General features: G+C 44.2%; 1 long non-coding RNA gene across 1 annotated transcript in view; it reads left to right on the forward strand.

Moving 5' to 3' along the window:
* Window positions 1–9773, forward strand: part of LOC140453348 (uncharacterized) — a 60305-nt gene extending 50532 nt beyond the window's left edge. Inside the window, exon 3 of the long non-coding RNA XR_011952368.1 lies at window positions 9502–9773. This is a non-coding gene — a long non-coding RNA (uncharacterized lncRNA). The remainder of the gene's footprint in view (window positions 1–9501) is intronic.
* The last annotated feature ends 16864 nt before the right edge of the window (window positions 9774–26637 follow it).

Consider the following 26637-nt stretch of genomic DNA (forward strand, 5'->3'; position numbering starts at 1 on the left):
TACAACATGTTTTGGCCAAAATGTGTTTGATTTTTCTCAGCTCTATCCTTTCAACCTACTTTACTAAAGGAAATTATTTCAAGTTGTCTTACAGTCAGGCCAAGAGGGGACACAGCTCTTCCTGCTTTTCTTTTTAACTCTGTCTCATTCAGTCACAACATTTAGCTTTTTAATCTATCTCTTTCTCAACATGTAAGGATCACACTTTAAAGTTTTTTAACCAGACTAATAAAGAATAGAAACCAAGTCCAAATTTGTTTTTGTATGATTTAGATTAGATTAGATTACTTACAGTGTGGAAACAGGCCCTTCGGCCCAACAAGTCCACACCAACCCGCCGAAGCGTAACCCACCCATACCCCTACATCTACCCCTTACCTAACACTACGGGCAATTTAGCATGGCCAATTCACCTGGCCTGCACATCTTTGGACTGTGGGAGGAAACCGGAGCACCCGGAGGAAACCCATGCAGACACGGGGAGAACGTGCAAACTCCACACAGAGAGTCGCCTGAGGTGGGAATTGAACCCGGGTCTCTGGCGCTGTGAGGCAGCAGTGCTAACCACTGTGCCACCGTGCCGCCCACAAGAGTATGAAAGAGACTGGAATGTTATTTTCAGAAGAAACAAAGACATGACAATGAACACACACAAATCCTGCTCCTCGATGCTGCCTGACCTGCTGTGCTTTCCCAGCACCACTCTAATCTTGACTCTGGTTTCCAGCATCTGCATCCCTCACTTTGCCTACACCCAAAATAAAGTCAATGAGCTGACAAAGACAGGGTGGTGGGGGAGGTGGGGTGGGAGAGGGTGGGGGGGTTGTGGGGTGGGGGAGGGTGGGGGGAGGGGAGGGGAGGGGAAGGGAAGGGGTGGTCAGGGCTATCAAGTACAAATGGAAAGGTAGAAGTCACTAGAGTTTACAAAGTGAAACCTGACTTCCAGCTGCTTAGCTGGCATCTGATTTCTTCAGGAATGGCAAGACCTGTGGATACCAGATTTCTCAATAAACAGTGGTTTGTCCAAGTTGCTTTATTCCTACCATGAATTGGAGATGTGGTGTTAGACTGGGGTATACAAAGTTAAAAATCACACAACATCAGGTTATAGTCCAACAGGTTTAATTGGAAGCACTAGTTTTCAGAGCGCTGCTTCTTCATCAACCACCTGATGAAGGGACAGCGCTCCAAAAGCTCGTGCTTCCAATTAAACCTGTTGGACTATAACCTGGTGTTGTGTGATTTTTAACTTTATTCCTACCAGCCTTTGTTGGCTGAGATTGAGAGAGAGTGTGAAAGAGAGAGAGAGAAACAGAGAAAGACAGGGGGTTTCTGTATCCTTGTTGGGATAAATCCATGCCATTTTCTCTTCCTTTGTTGGTGCAGGAAAGCTACTGAAATGTGGCTCATTTGTTTATTCCCAGTCTAGCTTCATTGTTTTTTGCAAACTGAAAATTCCAGAGGTAACCTTTCATCCCTCAATATGAAAACCTATTTGCAAGTCTGAATAAAACAAGAGAAATGAGCTTCTTGATGCCTCACTGAGATTCAGTATGGCTCAGTTAAAATGATAATTCAGAGAGAGTCAGTTTTGTATATTCCATGTGGGGTTCCTGAACTTGTCAGGTGATCATGATGTGGAGATGCCGGTGTTGGAGCAGATAGGCTACACCTGAGAAGGAGCAGCACTCCCAAAGCTTGTGATTTCAACGAAATCAGTTGAGTATAACCTGGTGTCATGTGACTTCTGACTTTGCCAGGTGATCACAGCAGCCATTTCAAGGTCTGGAAGTATCACATCTTGAAGTCAAATGATGAAAGTTGAATACTGATAGCCCATTTTTACCATCATCATAACAATAGTTATTAATTTCTTGATGTTTATAGAATTATGTTGAAAGTGAAACAGCTGCTGTGTTGGCGACATAATGAAGGTGACAGTTCCACTGAAACATCATGAAGTGGATCTGGTGGAGTATGTGAGATGTCCTGAGGCATCTACAAACTGCAATGTAAATTGTCATTCACTTTATCAATCTTTCTGCTGACAAGCCCATGGTCAAACCCTTCCCCAAACAGAAATGGATTGGAACTGCAGAGGCTGATAAACACACATCAATTATTTTGACAATGGTCGAAGAATAAGTAATGGTGACATATCCAGACAGTTAGCCACCTAAAGATAACCAGGTTAATCGAATACTTAACAGTTATTCACTGCTCAAGTGAGCATTTATGATCTGGAACTGAATGCAGTTTTATTTTGCTCTATTGGTAATTAAATGCACAATTAAGGAAATGTCTGTCAAATTAATGTGATTGAGAAGTTTGTGATGAATACTTTGAAAAGTTTCCAAAAATAAAAAAAGAGACCATGTGACGTTAACTATGGAACTGAATCCCAGTGAACATCAAATTTATCAACGATATCTTTGAAGATTGAATTTCTTAAAAACAGCGATGTTTATACATAATATAAAATATACATACGTGTATCCAAGGGAAATAGTCAGGGGCGTCTGAGGTAGCCAGATATAACAATATTATTATAAATAAGACTAGCTTTTCAGTTGTTCCATTTGCCTTTATTGCATTGGCCTTTGTCTATAGCTGTCCTTTACACACTGGAGAGTGTGGAATAGTTGTGGGGAGGTGGGTTAGTGAGTAACTCTCTGGATCGGTAATCTAGAATCCCAGGCAAACAGAAATGGATATTGTTAGATAAACTCAGCAGGTCTGGCAACATCTGTGGAGAAAGAATAACACAGTTAATGGTTCAAGTCCAGTGACACTGCTCTGAACTTGTTCTGAAGAAGGGTCAGTGGGCTCGAACCATTGACTCTGTTTTTCTCTCTCCACAGATGTTGCCAGACCTGCTGAGTTTATCCAACAATTTCCATTTCTGTTTGCCTGGGATTCTAGATTACCGATCCAGAGTTTCGAGATTACCTGCTGAGTTTCTCCAGCACTGTCTGTTTACATTTGCTTCAGATTTCCAGCATCCACCGTTCTATGTTTTATTTTAATGTTCTGAAACCATGGGTTCAAATCCTTCTGTTCACGAATCTTAATTGGGGAAATAAATCTCCCATCCTTACCTGGTCTGGCCTATATGTGACTCCAGACCCACAGCAATGTAGTTGATTTTTGACTACCCTCAGAAATGGTTCAGTGATGCATTCAGTTCAAGGGCAACTAGAGATGGACTATCTATGTTGGCCTTGCCAGTCACACCCTTTTCTGATACAAGAAAGTGATGAACCTGAAATTCATTTAATTTCTTCCATTGTCCTACTTAGGAGAAACAGCCACAGTTATCTAACTGTCACTGCAACTGATGACAACATTTAAAGGAATGTTCTACCCTGTCCCATCCCATAATCATAAAATAATTCATCATTTTTCTATTTCAATACATCACTTTATTTTAAGAATGATTTCAAACTGACGCTGTGTTTAAGATAATTCTGAAAATCCTGTTGTGAGTGTGACCCTGATGATCTTTAATGAGGAATTGTTTGGCTATTGGCCCAGTTGTTGGAGGTAATTTGAAAATGAATTGAGTATTGGGGTAGGGATGGTTTCAAGGGTTGGTGGGGAGGCATCAATCCATCTTGTGGTGTCCCAAAATGCCATCTCTCCAAAACACATGGGAACAGAGGGAGGCCATTCAACCCACTGAGTCTACTCTACCATTCAATGAGATTATCGACTGTTAGCAGGTAACTGGGCGACTGGCAAGTGGGACGCTTTCAAAAGTGAGATAACAAGAGTTCAGAGACTGTATGTTCCTGTTAGAGTGAAGGGCAAGGCCAGAAGGTGTAGGGACCATTGGATGAACAGAGATAGCTGATCATGAATAAGAAGAAGGCATATGTTAGGTATAGACCACTGGGACCAAGTGAACCACTTGAAGAGCATAAGGAGAGTAGGGGCATTCTTAAACGGGAAATCAAAAGGGCAAACAGGGGCTATAAGATAGCCTTGGCAGTTAAGGAGAAGGATAATGCAAAGAGGTTCTACAAGGACATTAAGAACAACGAAGAAGAGAATAGAGCCTCTTAAAGATCAACAAGGTCATCTTTGTGTGGAACCACAGGAGGTGGGAGACATATTAAACAAATATTTCACGGCATTATGTACTGTGAGAAAGAAATGGGCGATCGGGGACTTGGGGAAATAAATATTGATGGCTTGACAACAGTGCACACTATAGAAGAGGAGGTGCTGGAGGTGTTAAAATGCATAAAGTTGAATAAATCTCTGGGACTTGATCAAGTGTATCCCAGGTTGTTGTGGGAAGGTAGGGAAAAATTGCAGGACCCCTGGCAGCGATATTTGTATCACCTACAGCCATGGGGGAGATGGTGGAAGACTGGAGGGTGGCTAATATTGTGCCCCTATTTCAGAAAGGCTGTAAGGAGAAGCCTGGGAACTATAGACTGGTGAGTCGACCTCAGTGGTGAGTAAGTGATTTGGGGAGTCAGGAGGTGAGTTACTCACAGCAGGATTCCTAGCCTCTGACTTGCTCTTATAACCACTGCAGTTATGTGCTGAGTTCAGTTGAGTTTCTGGTCAATGGTAGCCACCAGGATGTTGTCAGTGGGAGGATACAGTGATGCTAACACCACTGAATGTCAAGGAAGGTGTCGGATTGTCTCTTATTGAAGATGGTCATTGCCTGGCCTTTCTGTGGCATGAATGTTACTTGTCAGACTCAGCCTGGATGTTGTCTAGACCTTGTTCTGTTCGGATATGGACTGTTTCAGTAGCCGAGGAGCTGTGAGTGGTGCTGAACATTGCACAATCATTAGCAACAATCCCCAGCTCTGACCTTATGATGGAGGGAAGGTCATTGATGAAGCAGCTGAAGATGGTTAGGCCTAGGACACTCCCCTGAGGAACTCCCACAGAGGTGTCCTGGAGCTGAGAGGACTGACCTCCAACAACCACAAACACATATCTATGTGCCAGATATGATGCCAATCAACAGAGAGTTTGTCCCCTGATACCCAGTTTTGCTAAAGCTCCTTGATGCCACACTTGGTCGAATGCAGCCTTGATGTCAAGAGCCAGCCCTCTCCCCTCTCCTCTGGAATTTAGCCCGTTTGTCCATGTTTGACCCAAGGCTGTAATGAGGTTAGGGGCTGATTGGCCCTGGCAGAATCCAAACTGGGCATCACTGAGTGGGTTATTGCTGAGCAGGTGCTGCTTGATAGCACTGTTGGTGACACCTTCCATCACTTTACTGAGGATCAAGAGTTGACTGCTGGGGTGGGAATTGGTTGGGTTGGATTTGTCCTGCTTTCTATGTGCAGGACATACCTGGGCAGTTTTCCACATTGTTGGGTAGATGCCAGTGTTGTAACTGGAACAGCTTGGCTGGAGAGCAGCAAGTTCTGGAGCACAAATCTTTAGTACAATAGGCTGAACATCCTCCTTCTGCTCTGTCCAATTCTGTGAATCTGTGAAATATATATAAGCTTAAGCAATATTAGTGCAAGAGAAAGTGAGGACTGCAGATGCTGGAGATCAGAGCTGAAGAGTGTGGTGTTGGAAAAGCACAGTCGGTCAGGCAGTATCCCAGGTGGAGGGGATTCAACATTTCAGACATAAGCCCTTCATCAGGAATCAATATTAATGCAGTCAATTTCTCCTCTTCCAGCTCCAACCTGCATTCATATAGCACTTATACCAAATAAAACATCGGAAAGAATGTCACAGGAACATTAACTTTGTCACTGTCTCGAAAAGGTTGAGCTTTTTGTGGAGGGATAGGGGAAGACTTGGCTGCCAGAGGTGGAACAACTGAAATGGGTGATGCTCTAAAGTCTCAAATTGTTGGAATGATTCTGAAAGAGTTGAAAGACAGGGAGAAGTTCTAAACATCAAAATGTGCTGTAGCAGAAAAAATATTCATTTCCAGTCATCTCCCTCTCTTATGCCCGTAACTCAAAAATACCAATGTCCTGGTGTTTTCGCACTGCCTCTGAATCCCTGAAAACTCATGTTTTGGTCCTGCCCCAGAAGACATCTCAAACTCAATTGATGAAGATTGACAGTAACCCTTTCAGAGAGCTGTCAATCATTTTGTAGTCCACAGTAAGCAGAATGGTGCCTCTCAGACAGCCTCTGACAGAATAAAGAAAACTTTGCTCCTTGAGCAAAGGCAGCATTCCCTTCAGGACCTGCTTACAGCCACATAGTTAGGACTTTAACAAAAGTCTGAAATTCTGTTTGTCCTGTTTGGGTTTGTGTTGGGAGACTGAGCACCCGTGAATGCAGTAGGTGCCTTTGTGAGAAGCCAGCAGCGCATTCACAACTCCCTCAATGATGTGTTCACAAGACCAAACGTGATGTAGTTCACAGCTGGAGCAAGTGAGAGGGATTAATAATCAGAACTTGTAATTTCCATACAAAATGTTTTCAGTTTTCTGTTGCATCTTAGGTAGGAGGATGGAAGCTGGAAAAACTGTTTCTCAATGTTAATCCTTGCTTTCTCCCAGTCACCTTATAGAGTCATAGAGACAGATAACATGGAAACAGACCCTTCGGTCCAACTCATCCATGCTGAACAAATTACCCAAATTAAACCAGTCCCATTTGCCTCCCTTTGGCCCATATCCCTTGAAGCCTTTCTTACTCATGTACCTATCCAAATGTTATTTAAATATTGTAACTGAACCGGCATCTACCAATTTCTCTGGCCATTCATTCCACACACAAACCAGCCTCTGTGTGAAAAGGTTGTCCCTCAGGTCCCTTTTAAATCTTTCTCCTCTCACCCTAAAACATATGCCCCTTAGTTTTGAACTCCCCCACCCTAGGGAAAAGACCTTTGCTATTCACCTTATCTATGCCCCTCATAATTTTATAAACCTCCTACACTCCATTGATAAAAGTCTCAGCCTATGCAGCCTTTCGTTATAATTCAATCCCTCCAGTCCCAGCAACATCCTGGTAAATCTTTTCTGAACCCTCTCCAGTTTAATAATATCCTTCTGATAGCAGAGTGACCAGTTTGATTAGATTACTTACAGTGTGAAAACAGGCCCTGCGGCCCAACAAGTCCACACTGACCCGCCAAAGTGCAACCCACCCAGACCCATTCCCCTACATTTACCCCTTCACCTCACACTATGGGCAATTTAGCATGGCCAATTCACCTGACCTGTACAATTTTTTTTGGACTGTGGGAGGAAACCGGAGCACCCAGAGGAAACCCACGCAACACAGGGAGAATGTACAAACTCCACACAGAGAGTCACCTGAGGTGGGAATTGAACCCAGGTCTCTACCGCTGTGAGGCAGCAGTGCTAACCACTGTGCCACCGTGCCACCGAAGTACTTACACAGTATTCCAAAAGTGGCTTCACCAATATCCTATACAACCTCAATGTGACATCCCAACTCCTATACTCAATGTTTTGAGTAATGGTGGCGCGTATGGTAGACCCCTTCTTAACCAACCTGTCTACCTGTGATGCAGTTTTCAAAAAACTATGTACCTGAACCCTTATGTCACTGTGTTTCACAAAACTGCCCCAGACTGTACGATTAACTGTGTAACTACTGCCCTGGTTTGTTTTACCAAATTGCAATACCTCACATCTATCTAAATTAAACTCCATCTGCCACTCCTCTGCCCATTGGTCCAATTGATCAAGATCCCTTTGTAATCTTCGATAACCTTCCTCACTGTTGAAATGATGACAGTGATTAAAAAATTACAGAAGTCAGGAACCAGAGAATGAGTAACAATAGATCAAAAACAAATGCAGAAATTGCTGGAGAAACTCATCAGGTCCGCAGCATCTGTGGTGAAATAAAGAGTTAATGTTTTGAGTCTGGAATGACGCTTCTTAAGAGCTCGGTTTCTCTCCCACAGGTGCTGCCAGACTTACTGAGTTTCTCCTGCAATTTCTGAGTTTGTTTCAGTTTGCCAGCATCTGCAGTATTTTGCCTTTCTTTACTATGTTTCATGGTAACAAAACGTGGTTCATGGAAATTAAATCAGACGTGATATTGGCAGAAATCTGAAAACAAATTTTCCTCAAGAATGCAACTTAAATTAACATGATCAATGGAGATCCACATATAGAATCATGGAATCTTGAAGATCAGATAGCTCATGGAGTACAAGGGACAGAGACAATGTGGATACAAAATTGGCTGGAGGTTTGCAAACAGAAGGTAAAAGTCAATAGGTATTTCCCAATTGAGGAAATGTGGGTTAAAATCTTGGATCTTCATCTCTAACAGCACTGTGGAGTCCCTACACCACATAGACAGCAGCGGTTCAAGAAGCCAGCTCACTAACACTTTCTCAAGCCACTGAGAGATGGAGAATAAATGTTGACCCAACCAGGGATACCCACATTCCTTGAATGTAAAAGAAAATCCATGGTGTGTTTGGCAATGAAGAAGGCCATTCAGCCTGCTGAGAGCATGAGCAATTTGTCTCATTCCATTGCACTGCTGCTGTCTCTGAATTGGGATTTTCCTGTATTACAAATGGAAAACAATGCACTGTTTGTGGACCTGCCTGAGGATTTCCTGTCATTGAATGAAGGATAATGGGCCAAACCACAGGTTGAGATTAGTACAACCACTTATCAAATCAGACATTTCTGAAAGGCAATGGAAATTGATCACTTGTCCTTCAACTCTGGGCTGACTCTATCACTGTATGACTTCTGTCGCAGTCTCCATTCTTGAAAGAATTCCAGCAGGAAGTTTCTTAAAAGTAGAAGTTCTGTCCAAAGTGAAGGCAGATGACATTTAAGGATAATAACACATTGTGATTTTCAACATTGCTTCCATTATATCCTCTGAAATTTCAAAAGTACAAAACTAGCCAGTAGATATAAATGCGAATTACGATGTTTCCTTGCAGGCGTATCTATAAATATAAAAAGAAAGTAAAATTATTCAGGTTAATTCAAAGTTAGAAAAGTCATTACCTTAAAAAACAATATCAGATGCTGACTTTTTTAATCATTGTCTGATGACTCAGGGTTTGTACTTTTGATTCGACCATATATTTATCAGATAAACAAAAACTCTTCAAACTGAACAGATCAATGAATATGTGCAATTAGCTGTTCTTATCACAGACCTGACATCACTGAATTCTCAAGAATAAACTTGAGCTTACTACTCACTGCATTTGTGATTAGCTGATACTGGTTAGGAGAAAATATCCATGCATTGAGAAATAATTAGTAGAACAAATAAACCAATATCAGTTGGGCGAGGTTGCAAGGTGTGGGGCTCTTGTGGTGCAGTGGGCAATGCCTACTCTGTATCTCGTTCTGACCCTGAACAGTGACAGAGCAAGATCGAATCACCCTACACTCACCAGTCTAATTTGGTTTCTGATCTGATGATAACACATCCACTAGACAGAGATATGTGAGTTAGTGAATGTGAGTTGGGATCCTATGATGTAATGACACTTGTGTTGAGTAATGTATAAACTCTTTCTTATTGTCATTTCAGGGTCTTAATCAACTCCACTAGCATCTGAGAAAAAGGAACCATGTGGCCCAATTCACTTCGAATTTGCCGTTTTACGTCGTCACTTCCTTTTGCCAATAATAGGATTGGATTGGAAATGTTGAACAGAGGCAAATATGATCGTGGCATTTATGGGACTTTTAGCACATGAATATGCAGGGAATGGAGGGGCAATGGACCAAGGGTAGGCAGAGGGATGAGTTTAATTTGGTATCCTGTTTAGCACACCATTGTGGGCCGAAGGGCTTGTGCCTGTGCTGTACTGTTCTATGTTCTATGAATTGAAACTTTTCCCTCAGTATCAGCAAAATAAGGCTGGACTGAGGGTATTTAGAGTGTTTGGAAGTGTCTGGACTGTCATTTTCTCTAAGAACGTTAGTAGACTTTTGATCAATTATGAGAATTCTTTAACCTCATTCAGTATTTGTTAATGTTTGAGTTCAGTGCAGCATTCTCTAACTGTGTGCTGTTTGTGTGGATATGTAGAAGGAGCAACACACGGTCAGAACCAGGAACAAGTCATTAGAGGGGGCACCTCGATACCCAGTTGGAAAACTCTTCACATCAATCCATGAGAATTCGGTTCAGCTTACAGTGTATCGACCAAGTTACCGTATGTCACCCAGCATACAGCGTATCACCCAGTTGACAGTGTATCGCCCAACTTACAGCGAATTGCCCAGCTTACAGTGTATCACCCAGTTGACAGTGTATCGCCCAACTTACAGTGAATTGACAAGCTTAAAGCGTATCACCCAGCTTACAGTGTTTCACCCAGGTTACAGCTTATCGCCCAAATTATAGCATATCGCCCAGTTTACAGCGTATTGCCCAGCTTACAGTGTATCGCCCAGTTTACAGTGTATCACCCAGGTTACAGCATATCATCCAGGTTACAGTGTATCGCCCAACTTACAGTGTATCGCCCAACTTACAGTGTATCACCTAACTTATAGCATATCGCCCAGGTTACAGTGTATCACCCCAGTTACAGTGTATCGCCCAACTTACAGTGTATCACCCAACTTACAGCATATCGCCCAGGTTACAGTGTATTGCCCATCTGAAAGTGTATTGCCCAGCTTACAGCGTATCGCCCAGGTTACAGTAAATCACTCAGCTTACAGTGTATCACCCAGGTTACTGTGTATCGCCCAACTTACAGTGTATCGCCCAATTTACAGTGTATCGCCCAACTTACAGTGTATCACCCAGCTTACAGTGTATCGCCCAACTTACAGTGTATCGCCCATCTTACAGCGTATCGCCCAACTTACAGTGTATCGCCCAGTTTACAGTGTATCGCCCAACTTACAGTGTATCACCTAACTTACAGTGTACCGCCCATCTTACAGCGTATCGCCCAACTTACAGTGTATCGCCCAACTTACAGTGTATCACCTAACTTACAGTGTATCGCCCAGCTTACAGTGTATCACCCATCTTACAGTGTACCGCCCATCTTACAGCGTATCGCCCAACTTACAGTGTATCGCCCAACTTACAGTGTATCACCTAACTTACAGTGTATCACCCAGTTGACAGTGTATCGCCCAACTTACAGTGAATTGACAAGCTTAAAGCGTATCACCCAGTTTACAGTGTTTCACCCAGGTTACAGCTTATCGCCCAAATTATAGCATATCGCCCAGTTTACAGCGTATTGCCCAGGTTACAGTGTATCGCCCAGCTTACAGTGTATCGCCCAGGTTACAGTGTATCGCCCAGCTTACAGTGTATCACCCAGGTTACAGTGTATCGCCTAACTTACAGCATATCGCCCAGCTTACAGTGTATCACCCAGCTTACAGTGTATCGCCCAACTTACAGTGTATCATCCAGGTTACAGTGTATCGCCCAACTTACAGTGTATTGCCTAACTTACAGCATATCGCCCAGTTTACAGTGTATCGCCCAACTTACAGTGTATCGCCCAGCTTACAGTGTATCACCCAGGTTACAGTGTATCACCCAGCTTACAGTGTATCACCCAACTTACAGTGTATCGCCCAGCTTACAGTGTATCACTCAGGTTACAGCGTATCATCCAGGTTACAGTGTATCGCCCAACTTACAGTGTATCGCCCAGTTTACAGTGTATCGCCCAGGTTACAGCGTATCATCCAGGTTACAGTGTATCGCCCAACTTACAGTGTATCGCCTAACTTACAGCATATCGCCCAGCTTACAGTGTATCACCCAGGTTACAGTGTATCACCCAGCTTACAGTGTATCACCCAACTTACAGTGTATCGCCCAGCTTACAGTGTATCACTCAGGTTACAGCGTATCATCCAGGTTACAGTATATCGCCCAACTTACAGTGTATCACCCAGTTTACAGTGTATCGCCCAACTTACAGTGTATCACCTAACTTATAGCATATCGCCCAGGTTACAGTGTATCACCCCAGTTACAGTGTATCGCCTAACTTACAGCATATCGCCCAGTTTACAGTGTATCACCCAGCTTAGTGTATCGCCCAACTTACAGTGTATCACCCAACTTACAGCTTATCGCCCAGGTTACAGTGTATTGCCCATCTGAAAGTGTATTGCCCAGCTTACAGTGTATCGCCCAGGTTACAGTGTATTGCCCATCTGAAAGTGTATTGCCCAGCTTACAGTGTATCGCCCAGGGTACAGTGTATTGCCCATCTGAAAGTGTATTGCCCAGCTTACAGTGTATCGACCAGGTTACAGTAAATCACTCAGCTTACAGTGTATCACCCAGGTTACTGTGTATCATCCAGGTTACTGTGTATCGCCCAATTTACAGTGTATCACCCAACTTACAGTGTATCACCCAATTTACAGTGTATCGCCCAACTTACAGTGTATGGCCCATCTTACAGCGTATCGCCCAACTTACAGTGTATCACCCAACTTACAGTGTATCACCTAACTTACAGTGTATCGCCCAGCTTACAGTGTATCGCCCAACTTACAGTGTATCACCTAACTTACAGTGTATCGCCCAGCTTACAGTGTATCACCCAACTTACAGTGTATCACCTAACTTACAGTGTATCGCCCAGTTTACAGTGTATCGCCCAACTTACAGTGTATCACCTAACTTACAGTGTACCGCCCATCTTACAGTGTATCGCCCAACTTACAGTGTATCGCCCAACTTACAGTGTATCACCTAACTTACAGTGTATCGCCCAGCTTACAGTGTATCACCTAACTTACAGTGTACCGCCCATCTTACAGCGTATCGCCCAACTTACAGTGTATCGCCCAACTTACAGTGTATCACCTAACTTACAGTTTATCGCCCAGCTTACAGTGTATCACCCAGCTTACGGTGTATTACCCAACTTACAGTGTATCGCCCATCTTACAGCATATCACCAAACTTACAGTGTATCGCCCATCTTACAGTGTATCACCTAACTTGCAGTATATCGCCCAGCTTACAGTGTATCGCCCATCTTACAGCGTATCGCCCAACTTACAGTGTATCGCCCATCTTACAGCATATCACCCAACTGATAGTGTATCACCTATCTTACAGTGTATCACCTAACTTATAGCATATCACCCAGGTTGCAGTGTATCACCCCAGTTACAGTGTATCGCCCAACTTACAGTGTATCGCCCATCTTACAGTGTATCGCCCAACTTACAGTGTATCGCCCAACTTACAGTGTATCACCTAACCTACAGTGTATCGCCCAACTTACAGTGTATCGCCTAACTTACAGCATATCACCCAGGTTACAGCGTATTGCCCATGTGCAAGTGTATTGCCCAGTTGACAGTGTATTGCCCAGTTTACAGTGTATCGCCCAGCTTACAGTGTATCGTCCAGGTTACAGTGTATCACCCAATTTACAGCGTATTGCCCAGCTTACAGCGTATCACCCAGGTTACAGCGTATTGCCCATGTGCAGGTGTATTGCCCAGTTGACAGTGTATTGCCCAGTTTACAGTGTATCGCCCAGCTTACAGTGTATCGTCCAGGTTACAGTGTATCACCCAGCTTACAGTGTATCGTCCAGGTTACAGTGTATCACCCAACTTACAGCGTATCGCCCAGCTTACAGTGTATCGCCCAGCTTACAGCGTATCGCCCAACTTACAGTGTATCTCCCAGTTTACAGTGTATCTCCCAGTTTACAGTGTATCACCCAGTTTACAGTGTATCGCCCAGTTTACAGTGTATCGCCCAACTTACAGTGTATCACCCATCTTACAATTTATCTCCCAGCTTACAGTGTATTGCCCAGCTTACAGCGTATCGCCCAACTTACACAGTAATGCCCAGCTTACAGTGTATTGCCCAGTTGACAGTGTATCGCCCAATTTACAGTGTATTTCCCAGTTGACAGTGTATCGCCCAATTTACAGTGTATTGCCCAGTTGACAGTGTATCGCCCAATTTACAGTGTATCGCCCTGCTTACAGTGTATCGCCCAGTTTACAGCGTATCACCTAGATTACAGCGTATCGCTCAACTTACAGTGTATCACCCAATTTACGGTGTGCAACCCAGTTTACAGTGTATCCCCCAATTTAAAGATTAGAGCATATCACCCAATTTACAGCGTATCGCCCAGCTTACAGTGTATTGCCCAGCTTACAGTGTAATGCCCAACTTACAGTGTATTGCCCAGCGTAAAGCGTATCACCCAGGTTACAGTAAATTGCCCAGCTTACAGTGTATCACCCAGCTTACAGTGTATCACCCAGTTTACAGTGTATCGCCCTGCTTACAGCATATCGCCCATCTTACAGTGTATCGCCCATCTTACAGTGTATCACCCAGCTTACAGTATATTGCCCAGCTTACAGCGTATCGCCCAATTTACAGTGTATCGCCTAATTTACAGTATATCACCCAGCTTACAGTGTATCGCCCAACTTACAGTGTATCGCCTAACTTACAGTATATCACCCAGCTTACAGTGTATCACCCAGCTTAGTGTATCGCCCAACTTACAGTGTATCACCCAACTTACAGCATATCGCCCAGGTTACAGTGTATTGCCCATCTGAAAGTGTATGGCCCAGTTTACAGTGTATCACCCAATTTACAGTGTATTGCCCAGCTTACAGTGTATCGCCCAGGTTACAGTAAATCACTCAGCTTACAGTGTATCACCCAGGTTACAGTGTATCGCCCAACTTACAGTGTATTGCTCAATTTACAGTGTATCGCCCAACTTACAGTGTATCGCCCATCTTACAGTGTATCGCCCAGTTTACAGTGTATCGCCCAACTTACAGTGTATCACCTAACTTACAGTGTATCGCCCATCTTACAGCGTATCGCCCAACTTACAGTGTATCGCCCAACTTACAGTGTATCACCTAACTTACAGTGTATCGCCCATCTTACAGCGTATCGCCCAACTTACAGTGTATCGCCCAACTTACAGTGTATCACCTAACTTACAGTGTATCGCCCAGCTTACAGTGTATCACCCAGCTTACAGCGTATCGCCCAACTTACAGTGTATTGCCCATCTTACAGCATATCACCCAACTTACAGTGTATCGCCCATCTTACAGTGTATCACCTAACTTGCAGTATATTGCCCAGCTTACAGTGTATCACCCAGCTTACAGTGTATCGCCCAATTTACAGTGTATCGCCCATCTTACAGTGTATCGCCCAACTTACAGTGTATCGCCCATCTTACAGCATATCATCCAACTTATAGTGTATCGCCTATCTTACAGTGTATCACCTAACTTATAGCATATCACCCAGGTTGCAGTGTATCACCCCAGTTACAGTGTATCGCCCAACTTACAGTGTATCACCTAACTTACAGTGTATCGCCCAACTTACAGTGTATCACCTAACCTACAGTGTATCGCCCAACTTACAGTGTATCGCCTAACTTACAGCATATCACCCAGGTTACAGCGTATTGCCCATGTGCAAGTGTATTGCCCAGTTGACAGTGTATTGCCCAGCTTACAGTGTATTGCCCAGCTTACAGTGTATCGCCCAGCTTACAGTGTATCGTCCAGTTTACAGTGTATCTCCCAGTTTACAGTCTATCACCCAGTTTACAGTGTATTGCCCAGTTTACAGTGTATCGCCCAACTTACAGTGTATCACCCAGTTTACAGTGTATCGCCCAACTTACAGTGTATCACCCATCTTACAATTTATCTCCCAGCTTACAGTGTATTGCCCAGCTTACAGCGTATCGCCCAATTTACACAGTAATGCCCAGCTTACAGTGTATTGCCCAGTTGACAGTGTATCGCCCAATTTAGAGTGTATCGCCCTGCTTACAGTGTATCGCCCAGTTTACAGCGTATCACCTAGATTACAGCGTATCGCTCAACTTACAGTGTATCACCCAATTTACGGTGTGCAACCCAGTTTACAGTGTATCCCCCAATTTAAAGATTAGAGCATATCACCCAATTTACAGCGTATCGCCCAGCTTACAGTGTATTGCCCGGCTTAAAGCGTATCACCCAGGTTACAGTAAATTGCCCAGCTTACAGTGTATCACCCAGGTTACAGTGTATCGCCCAGTTTACAGTGTTTTGCCTAGCTTACAGTGTATCGCCCAGTTTACAGTGTTTTGCCTAGCTTACAGTGTATCGCCCAGTTTACAGTGTATCACCCAGCTTACAGTGTATCGCCCAACTTACAGTGTTTTGCCCAGCTTACAGTGTATCGCCCAGTTTACAGTGTTTTGCCTAGCTTACAGTGTATCGCCCAGTTTACAGTGTTTTGCCTAGCTTACAGTGTATCGCCCAGTTTACAGTGTATCACCCAGCTTACAGTGTATCACCCAGGTTACAGTATATTGCCCAGCTTACAGTGTATCACCCATCATACAATTTATCTCCCAGCTTACAGTGTATCGCCCAATTTACAGTGTATTGCCTAGTTTACAGTGTATCGCCCAATTTACAGTGTATTCCCCTGCTTACAGCGTATTTCCCAGTTTACAGTGTATCACCCAGGTTACAGCAAATTGCCCATCTTACAGATTAGAGCGTATCACCCAATTTACAGTGTAACGCCCAATTTACAGTGTATTGCCCAGCTTACAGCGTATCACCCAGTTGACAGCATATCGCCCAATTACAGTGTATCACCCAATTTACAGTGTGTCACCCAGTTTACAGTAAATTGCCCAGCTTACAGTGTATCACCCAGGTTACAGTGTATCGCCCAGTTTACAGTGTTTTGCCCAGTTTACAGTGTATCCCCAATTTACAGTGTATCGCCCTGCTTACAGTGTATCGCCCAGTTTACAGTGTATCCCCTAATTTACAGATTAGAGCGTATCACCCAATTTACAGTGTATTGCCCAGCTTACAGCGTATCACTCAGTTTACAGTGTATCATCCAGTTTAAAGTGTTTTTCCCAGCTTACAGCGTATCACTCAGTTTACAGTGTATCACCCAGTTTACAGTGTTTTTCCCAGCTTACAGTGTATCACCCAGTTTACAGTGTATTGCCCAGTTTACAGATTATCACCCAGGTTACAGTGTATCACCCAGTTTACCGTATATCACCCAGCTTACAATGTATCACCTAACTTACAGCATATTGCCCAGGTTACTGTGTATCATCCAGCTTACGGTGTATCTCCCAGGTTACAGTGTTTTGCCCAGCTTACAATGTATCACCTAATTTACAGCATATCGCCCAGGTTACTGTGTATCACCCCGGTTACAGTGTATCGCTCAACTTACAGTGTGTCGCCCAGTTTACAATGTATTGCTCAGCTTACAGTGTATCGCCCAACTTACAGTATATCGCCCGGGTTACAGTGTATCGCCCAACTTACAGTGTATCGCCCAACCTACAGTGTATCACCCAGCTTACAGTGTATCGCCCAGGTTACAGTGTATCACCCAATTTACAGTGTATCGCCCAACCTACAGTGTATCACCCAGCTTACAGTGTATCGCCCAACTTACAGTGTATCGCCCAGCTTACAGTGTATCGCCCAGGTTACAGTGTATCGCCCAACCTACAGTGTATCACCCAGTTTACAGTGTATTGCTCAGCTTACAGCGTATCACCCAACTTACAGTGTATCGCCCAGTTTACAGTGTATCGCCCAACTTACAGTGTATCGCCTAACTTACAGTGTATCGCCTAATTTACAGTGTATCGCACAGGTTACTGTTTATCACCCCGGTTACAGTGTATTGCCCAACTTACAGCATATCGCCCAGGTTACAGTGTATCGCCCAACCTTCAGTGTATCGCCCAGGTTACAGTGTATCACCCCGGTTACAGTGTATCGCCCAACTTCCAGTGTATCGCCCAACTACAGTGTATCACCCAGCTTACAGCGTATCACCCAACTTACAGTATATCACCCAGCTTACAGTGTATCGCCCAACCTACAGTGTATCACCCAACTTACAGCGTCTCGCCCATGTTACAGCGTATCGCCCAACCTACAGCGTATCGCCCAACCTACAGTGTATCGCCCAGCTTACAGTGTATCGCCCAACTTACAGTGTATCGCCCAGGTTACAGTGTATCGTCCAGCTTACAGTGTATCGTCCAGTTTACAGTGTATCACCCAGTTTACAGTGTATCGCCCAGCTTACAGTGTATCGCCCAACTTACAGTGTATCGCCCAGGTTACAGTGTATCACCCAGTTTACAGTGTATCGCCCAGTTTACAGTGTATCGCCCAGCTTACAGTGTATCGCCCAGGTTACAGTGTATCGTCCAGCTTACAGTGTATCGTCCAGTTTACAGTGTATCACCCAGTTTACAGTGTATCGCCCAGTTTACAGTGTATCGTCCAGTTTACAGTGTATCGCCCAGGTTACAGTGTATCACCCAGTTTACAGTGTATCGCCCAGTTTACAGTGTATCGCCCACCTTACAGTGTATCGCCCAGGTTACAGTGTATCACCCAGTTTACAGTGTATCGCCCAGTTTACAGTGTATCGTCCAGCTTACAGTGTATCGTCCAGTTTACAGTGTATCACCCAGTTTACAGTGTATCGCCCAGTTTACAGAGTATCGCCCAGTTTACAGTGTATCGCCCAGTTTACAGTGTATCGTCCAGTTTACAGTGTATCACCCAGTTTACAGTGTATCACCCAGGTTACAGTGTATCGCCCAGTTTACAGTGTATCGCCCACCTTACAGTGTATCGCCCAGGTTACAGTGTATCACCCAGTTTACAGTGTATCGCCCAGTTTACAGTGTATCGTCCAGCTTACAGTGTATCGTCCAGTTTACAGTGTATCACCCAGCTTACAGTGTATCACCCAGTTTACAGTGTATCGCCCAGGTTACAGTGTATCGCCCAGTTTACAGTGTATCACCCAGGTTACAGTGTATCACCCAGGTTACAGTGTATCGCCCAGTTTACAGTGTATCGCCCAGTTTACAGTGTATCGCCCAGGTTACAGTGTATCGCCCAGTTTACAGTGTATCGTCCAGTTTACAGTGTATCACTAATGCTGTGAGCAGGTCCTTGGCTGCCCCTGTTTCTGCACAATGTTCTGCACACTGACTGGCAGGCTTAGACAGTACATTTGGATCGGCTCCGGCCTGTTTGCGCTGACAGGCTTCTTCCTGGGCTGTTTTTTCTCTTTGTTCTTTGTTCAAAGGATGGAGGCAGGTGTCACTAACAGGCTTCATGATGATCTGTTTCTGGGAGATTCAGTGGAGTTTATCAGCATCACTGCTAATATGCTTTTATAATAACACAGAGGTTTCTTACAAATGCAATATATTATCCTAAAATCACATTCAAGCTATATCAATCATAGAACTGTGTAAAAGCTGCTGCATCTTTTACCATCATGTATTCAGAATATATCGCGTGTGTGCTTGTGTATGTGCATATGTGTGTGTCAGTGGCCATGAGTGAACATAGAACATCGAACATAGGACACAGAACATTACAGGAACAGACCCTTCAACCCACCATATCTGTGCTGACCATTCTAATCCCATCTGCCTGCACATGGTGCATATCCCTCTATTCTGTGTCTGTACATGTGTCTCTCTAAATGCCTCTTAAACATTGCTAATGTATCTGCTTCTACCATTTCCTTTTGAGCATCTCCTTTCAATATTTCCCCTCACTTTAAACCTATGCCCCATAATTTTATACATTTCCACCTGGGAAAGGGATAGGAGACCATCCACCCTATTTTATGTCTCTCATCATTTTATATACCTCTATCAGGTTGCCTCTCAGCATCCAACGGTCTATCGAAACAATCCAAGTTTGCACTAATAGCTAATACACTCCAATCCGGGCAAAAACCTGGGAAGCCTCATCTGTACTATTTCCAAAGGCTGGACATCTTTCATCGACTGTGGAGACCAGACTGCATGCAGTGTGTGTTTGTGTTTCAATGTGTGTGTATATGAATGAGAATGGGTGTTTTTCTGTGTGAGAGTGTGTCTGTATGTGTTTGTGTATGTGTGTAGGTGAGAGAGAATGTGTGTGCATGTATGAGAGTGAGAGTCTATTATTGTGTGTGTCTGTGTGTGTACATGTGAGTGAGACTTTGTGTGTGTGTGTGCAGATGTCCTATTTGAAACCATTACCTTCGAGTAATAGGATTACTGCCAGAGAAATATTCGAGGCTCCTGATCAATGGTGATGGGAACACAGTTGGAGAGTGAAACACAATCTGGCTCCTGGGTCTTTGTGAGTCAGAGGTCAGTATCATGGCTCCACTTTGTGTGTGTTAGCAGAGCCATTTTACAGCACCATTCTGTTGGAAGCTATGGAAACATTATGAGGGTGAGATTCCAATGATCCAGAAACATTCAGCACAGCGCACCTTGCTTCTTTGAGAAATTCAAGCAAGAAAGCAACACAAACATTCAAATTCCACAAATAACAACTAACATTGTGAACATCGAAAGGAAATGGTTAAATTGTTCTGATATGAACTAGAGTCATAGAGTCATACAGCACAGAAACAGACCCTTCGGCCCAACTCATCCATGCTGACCAGGTTTCATAGAATATAGAACATAAACCCAGAACCTAAACTGAACTCATCCCAATTTCCTGCATTTGGCACATTTCCCTCTAAACCTTTCCTCTCCATGTACATGTCCAAATGTCTTTTAAATGTTGTATTTGTACCACCCTCTACCATTTCCTCTGGCAACTCATTCCTTAAACACACCACCATCTGTATAAAAAATAGTTTCCCCTCCTTTTTAAATCTTTCCCCTCTTACCTTAAACCTATGCGCTCTAGTTTTGGACTGACCCATCCTAGGGAAAAGACCTTTGCTATTCATCTTATCTAAGATCTTCATAATTTTATAAACCTCTGTAAGTCACCCCCCCCCCAACTTTAACCTCCTATGGTCCAGCCAATCCAGCCTATGCTGATAACTCAAACCATCCAGTCCTGGTGACATCCTTGTAAATTTGTCTTTGCTCCCTTTCCAATTTAATAATATCCTTCCCACAACAGGGTGACTAGAATTGATTAGATTCCTTACAGTGTGGAAACAGGCCTTTCAGCCCAACCAGTTCACACTGACCCTCTGAAGGGTGACCCACCCAGACCTATTCCCCTCTGACTAATTGACCTAACACTATGAGCAATTTAGCATGGCCAATTCACCTGACCTGCACATCTTTGGACTGTGGGAGTAAACCGGAGCACCCAGAGGAAACCAATGCAGACACAGGAGAATGTCTGTGTGGAGTTTGCACAATCAACCGAGGCTGGAATTGAACCTGGGACCCTGGTGCTGTGAGGTAGCAGTGCTAACCACTGAGCCATCGTGCCCATCCTAAATGTACACAGTATTCCAAGTGTGGTCTCACCAGTGTCTTGTACAGCTGTAATGTGATGTTCTAACTCCTGTACTCAACAAAGGCAAGCACCTGCTTCCCCACCTTGCCGACCTACGAAGCCACTTTTAAGAAACTATGATCCTGCACCCTTAGGTCTCTCTGTGCGACAAACACTCTCCAGGGGTCTACCATTAGCTGTGTAAGTTCATGCCATGACTGGTCTTACCAAAATGCAACACCTTGTATTTATCTGAATTAAACCCCATCTGCTATCCCTCAGTCCACTGGCCCAGTTGATCAAGATCCCATTGTGCTCTTAGATAATCTTTTTCACTGTCTACTAGTCTACTATACCTCCAATATTGGTGTCTCCCAAACATACTAACACTGCCTCCTATCTTCTTATCCAAATTGTTTAAAGCAGTGATGAAAAGCAGTGGATCTAGCACCGATCCTTGTGGCACACTACCGTCACAGGCCTCCAGTTTATAAAAACCCCTCCACCACCGTAACAGGAGACGGTAACATGAAGTCACGGTGTGTCCTATTTATCCAGGACTGAGCTAGCTCTGGTGTTACCCATTCCCCTGCTTTCAGTAATGATTATCTGATAACAGGTCAACTATTGCCCTGGGTAAGGGGTATAATCTTATAATGGGTACGTCTCTGAACCCACAGTCCAGACACCTGGACCAATGATCCAGAGACAAGAGTCCAAACCTCACCATGGGCTAAATTCAAATGATCCAGCAAATTCGGAAAGAAAAGAAAGTTAAAGAAGAAGAATTAAAGAAGAATTAAAGTTAAAGAAGAATTAAACGAGTGGCGAGGATTGTCCGCAGGACCTTTCCCTAGTTCCAGCAGCTCCATTAGGAATGGTGGCCATCTGCTGGGATTGGACTCAATCCCATAAAGAAGGGCCGGAGGAGTCAGAATCCAGGTCAGAGGAGAGGGATCTGTGCCTGGCTAGAAATGTCAAAATGTGAAACGTAGGAAAATAGGAGCAGGAGTGAGTCCTTAGGCCACTCAGCCATTCAATATAATCCTGGCTGATCATTAAACTGAGTGCCTTTTCCCCTTTTGTTCTCAGAGCCTTTACAGCAGCTCACCCTGGGGGGGGAGAATGGAACCCTGGGGACACATGGACAATCGACCAGGGATTACTTGAATGCACAGTACACACATACCTTACTGTTCTATGACTTTCTGGTCATTTAAAATAAACAACTAATGACTACCCAACAGTCAATATAGGTCAACCGTGCTAGGAAAGATGACGAAATGGCATCCAGTGGGAATAGCACACTGAGATCCTCACTCTGATCCCAACCGATATTGATCACCAATGCAGGATCTCTAAATTACTCATCCAATGACATTTCCATGATGACACATTCTTCTGTGGCCATGTGTCCATTTTGGATTGAGAATGCATTTGTTTGCATCTTAGAAAATTTTCGGGATGGTAAAGCTGCTCGGTAAATGCAGGATGTTGATGCTGTTGATACACACAGACACGTGACACTGTGCAGCATAATCTGAATTAATCCACACTCACATTTCCTCATATCATTATCATGTAAAGTCATTCAGTGTGATACAAGTTTATGAAAGTTAAAAGCTGACTGCAGTGAGAAGCAAAGATTATGTGTTAGTTGCTTGACATTTTAAAAATCAATCCATGGGACGTGGGTGTCGCTGGGTGGAGCAGCATTTATTGTCCATGTGCTTTGAGTTGATCCACTTCGGGAGAGAGTTCCAGGATTTTGACCCAGTGACACTGAAGGATCAGTGATATATTTCCAAGTCAGGATAGTGAGTGACCAGGAGAGGAACTTGCAGGGAGTGGTCTCCTGCCCTTATCCTTCGAGATGGAAGTGGTGACGGGTTTGGAATGTTGTTGGAAATGGTGATTGCCTGACACTCATGGGGTTTACGTGTCATAGTCTGAACCTAAACGTTGTCCAGGTCTTGCTGCAAGTGGAGGTGATTTCAGTGAAGTCAGATTGATTTGAACATCCAAATTATATCAATTACACCATTAGTGATGAGGAATGAAACACTGCTGATTTGGATCAGTCTACCACTGTGAGAAAATCAATACCACACTATTATCTTTCTGCCTGAGTCTGAAGAAAATATATTTGGTTTTTATTTTTTCCAATGGTGTGCTTGTTTCTGACAATCTGCCAGCTCCTCAGTTTTATTTCTTTGCTCATTTTCAGGATGTGACATCGTTTGTAAGACTGTGATTTTGTCTCCATCCCAACCTGACCTTTAGATGAACCTTTTCTCAGTGGCTCTCTATCACTGAGTAACATCCTGTGGCAGCTCAGAGTTAGCTAAGTTAGAGTGGATCTGGAGTTACAAAGACACCAGAGGATTCCTTCCCAACACAGTGTTGGAGAATCAGTTGGGATTTTTAAACAATGGGCCAAATGGCCTTAATTCTGTCCTTATATCTTTGCGTCCAATCCAACAGCTTCATGGTCACTCTAACCTTAATCAGATCTTTAAAAATATTCATATTCAGCCTATTCAGCCTGCACCAACCCTCCGAACAGCATCTCACCGAGACCAGCTCCCTACCCTATAACCATACTCCGTTATACAGCATGGTAATTTAAGGATGGAAATGTACCATAAGAACCTCACATTAAAGTTCACTTCTTGAAATTAACTTATTAGACAAAATCTATAGAGATGACTTTTAAGCAAATAACATTTTGGGGAAATTCATTTGGATTCTCTCTCCCATCTCCTCACAATTACAATGTTGTAAGGTCTGTTCCTATCCCTACATGTGGTGAAAGCTGAGTCAGAAGTATGTTTATAATTTAACTTCGATTTTAAAAAAATTCCTTGGAGGCAGACATTGGCTTCAGTATACCGAGATTTATCAAATTAATCAAAAATAAATGCTGCATAAAAATGTATACGCTTTCCTTCAGTGTACATTAGAATCCAAATGAAAGCGGTAGCCATGGGCACACGTATGGGCCCCAGCTATGCCTGTCTCTTTGTTGGTTACGTAGAACAGTCTATCTTCTGTAATTACACCGGCACCACTCCCCACCTCTTCCTTCCCTACGTTGATGGCTGCATTGGCGCCACCTCGTGCTTCCGCAAGGAGGTTGAGTAGTTTATCAACTTCACCAACACATTCCACCCCGACCTTAAATTCACCTGGACCATCTCTGACACCTCCCTCCCCTTCCTGGACCGCTCCATCTCCATTAATGACGACTGACTTGACACTGACATATTTTACAAACCCACCGACTCCCACAGCTACCTGGATTACACCTCTTCCCACCCTGCCTCCTGCAAAAATGCCATCCCGTATTCCCAATTCCACTGCCTCTGCCGTATCTGCTCCCAGGAGGACCAGCTCCACCACAGAACACACCAGATGGCCTCCTTCTTTAAAGACCATAATTTCCCTTCCCACGTGTTAAAGATGCCCTCCAACACAATTCATCCACATCCCACACCTCTGCCCTCAAACCCACCCCTCCAACCGTAGCAAGAACAGAACGCCCCTGGTGCTCACCTTTCACCCCACAACCTCCGTATAAACAGCATCATCCACCGACATTTCTACCACCTCCAAACAGATCCCACCACCAGGGATATATTTCCCTCCCCACCCCTTTCCGCCTTCCACAAAGACCGTTCCCTCCGTGACTACCTGGTCAGGTGCATGCCCCCCAAACAACCCACCCTCCAATCCTGGCACTATCCCCTGCCACCACAAGAATTGCAAAACCTGTGCCCACACCTCCTCCCTCACCTCCATCCAGGACCCCAAAGGAGCCATCCACATCCATCAAAGTTTTACCTGCACATCCACCAATATCATTTATTGTATCCGTTGCTCCTGATGCGATCTCCTCTACATTGGAGAGATTGGACGCCTTCTCGCAGAGTGCTTTAGGGAACATCTCCGGGACACCCGCACCAATCAACCACACCGCCCTGTGGCCTAACATTTCAACTCCCCCTCCCACTCTGCCGAGGACATGGAGGTCCTGGGCCTCCTTCACCGCCGCTCCCTCACCACCCGATGCCTGGAGGAAGAACGCCTCATCTTTCGCCTCGGAACACTTCAACCCCAGGGATCAATGTGGACTTCAACAGTTTCCTCATTTCCCCTTCCCCAACCTTCCAGCTCAGAACTGTCTTCATGACCTGCCCTACCTTCCCCCACCCTCCCTTCTGACCTATCACCTCCATCCCCACCCCCATTCACCTATTGTACTCCTTGCTACCTTCTCCCCAGCCCCACCCCCCTCCCATTTATCTCTCCACCCTGAAGGCTCCCTGCCTTCATTCCCAATGAAGGTCTTTTGCCCGAAACGTCGATTTTCCTGCTCCTCGGATGCTGCCTGACCTGCTGTGCTTTTCCAGCACCACTCTAATCTAGACTCTGATCTCCAGTATCTGCAGTCCTCACTTTTGCCTCCTTGAAAATCATACCCATCCCCATCCTCAGAATCAAATTCATTGTAATTTGCTTGTTCAGAGGCATCATAACCATCACAGAAATCATGTCATCATTGGCTGTGCCATTCCACAATAACTATCCTCTCTACCACCAATTGCATTGGATACTCCACATTTCTTGAGTTTTGAACAATCTCTGTTGTGATTTCACCCCCAGGTCTCTACGACATCTTCGCCCAGGATTGAGAACGTTGGAGTCACTTGGTCACCTCTCTTGGTGAATATTTTCTTTCCTTCAACCATCCAGTCATTCAACTTTTGTCTCATACTGGCTCATTTAGACAAATATGTAATGGTTGCACAGGGCTGGTTAGATCACTCCACTGTGGTATTGTTTTGTAATCTAACTTCACCACAACATAATCGACAAGATATGGCCAGAACAACAGCCAGGTGAGAAGACTATTTTTTCGATATGTAATCCTCCTGGTCAGAAACTTCAAACTTTCGTCAAAGATATTTTCAATCCACCTTCACCCATCCAGCATCGTCCCTGTGGGGAACCAATCCTCTTGGGAATTGCTTTGTGGGGGAAGGCTTTTCTTTTGGATATTACCGTTGCCTCAAGCTTTGTCCTGTCAGACATAAGTGAGAACAATTGTGAATCTATTCTGTCCATGGTGTCCATGGGTTTTTAATTTGGATAAGTTTTTTTTAAAAGGGGATTATTGCAGCCAAGATACCTGTGGACCAGGTGGCCACCTGGAGGAGGGGAGAAAGAGAGTCTGGAATTTCACATGGAATGTGATGCCAGGGAAGTTTCAAAGTGCTGGGTTTAAAAGTGAGAAATGCATTACAAGGTGAACTGTAATCTCCTGGGAGTTATCTGAAACTGAACCATACGGAAGAAAAGTCAGCAGTTTGGA

This window comes from Chiloscyllium punctatum, chromosome 27 (assembly GCF_047496795.1).
Source record: "Chiloscyllium punctatum isolate Juve2018m chromosome 27, sChiPun1.3, whole genome shotgun sequence".
In the NCBI taxonomy this organism is placed as follows: domain Eukaryota; kingdom Metazoa; phylum Chordata; class Chondrichthyes; order Orectolobiformes; family Hemiscylliidae; genus Chiloscyllium; species Chiloscyllium punctatum.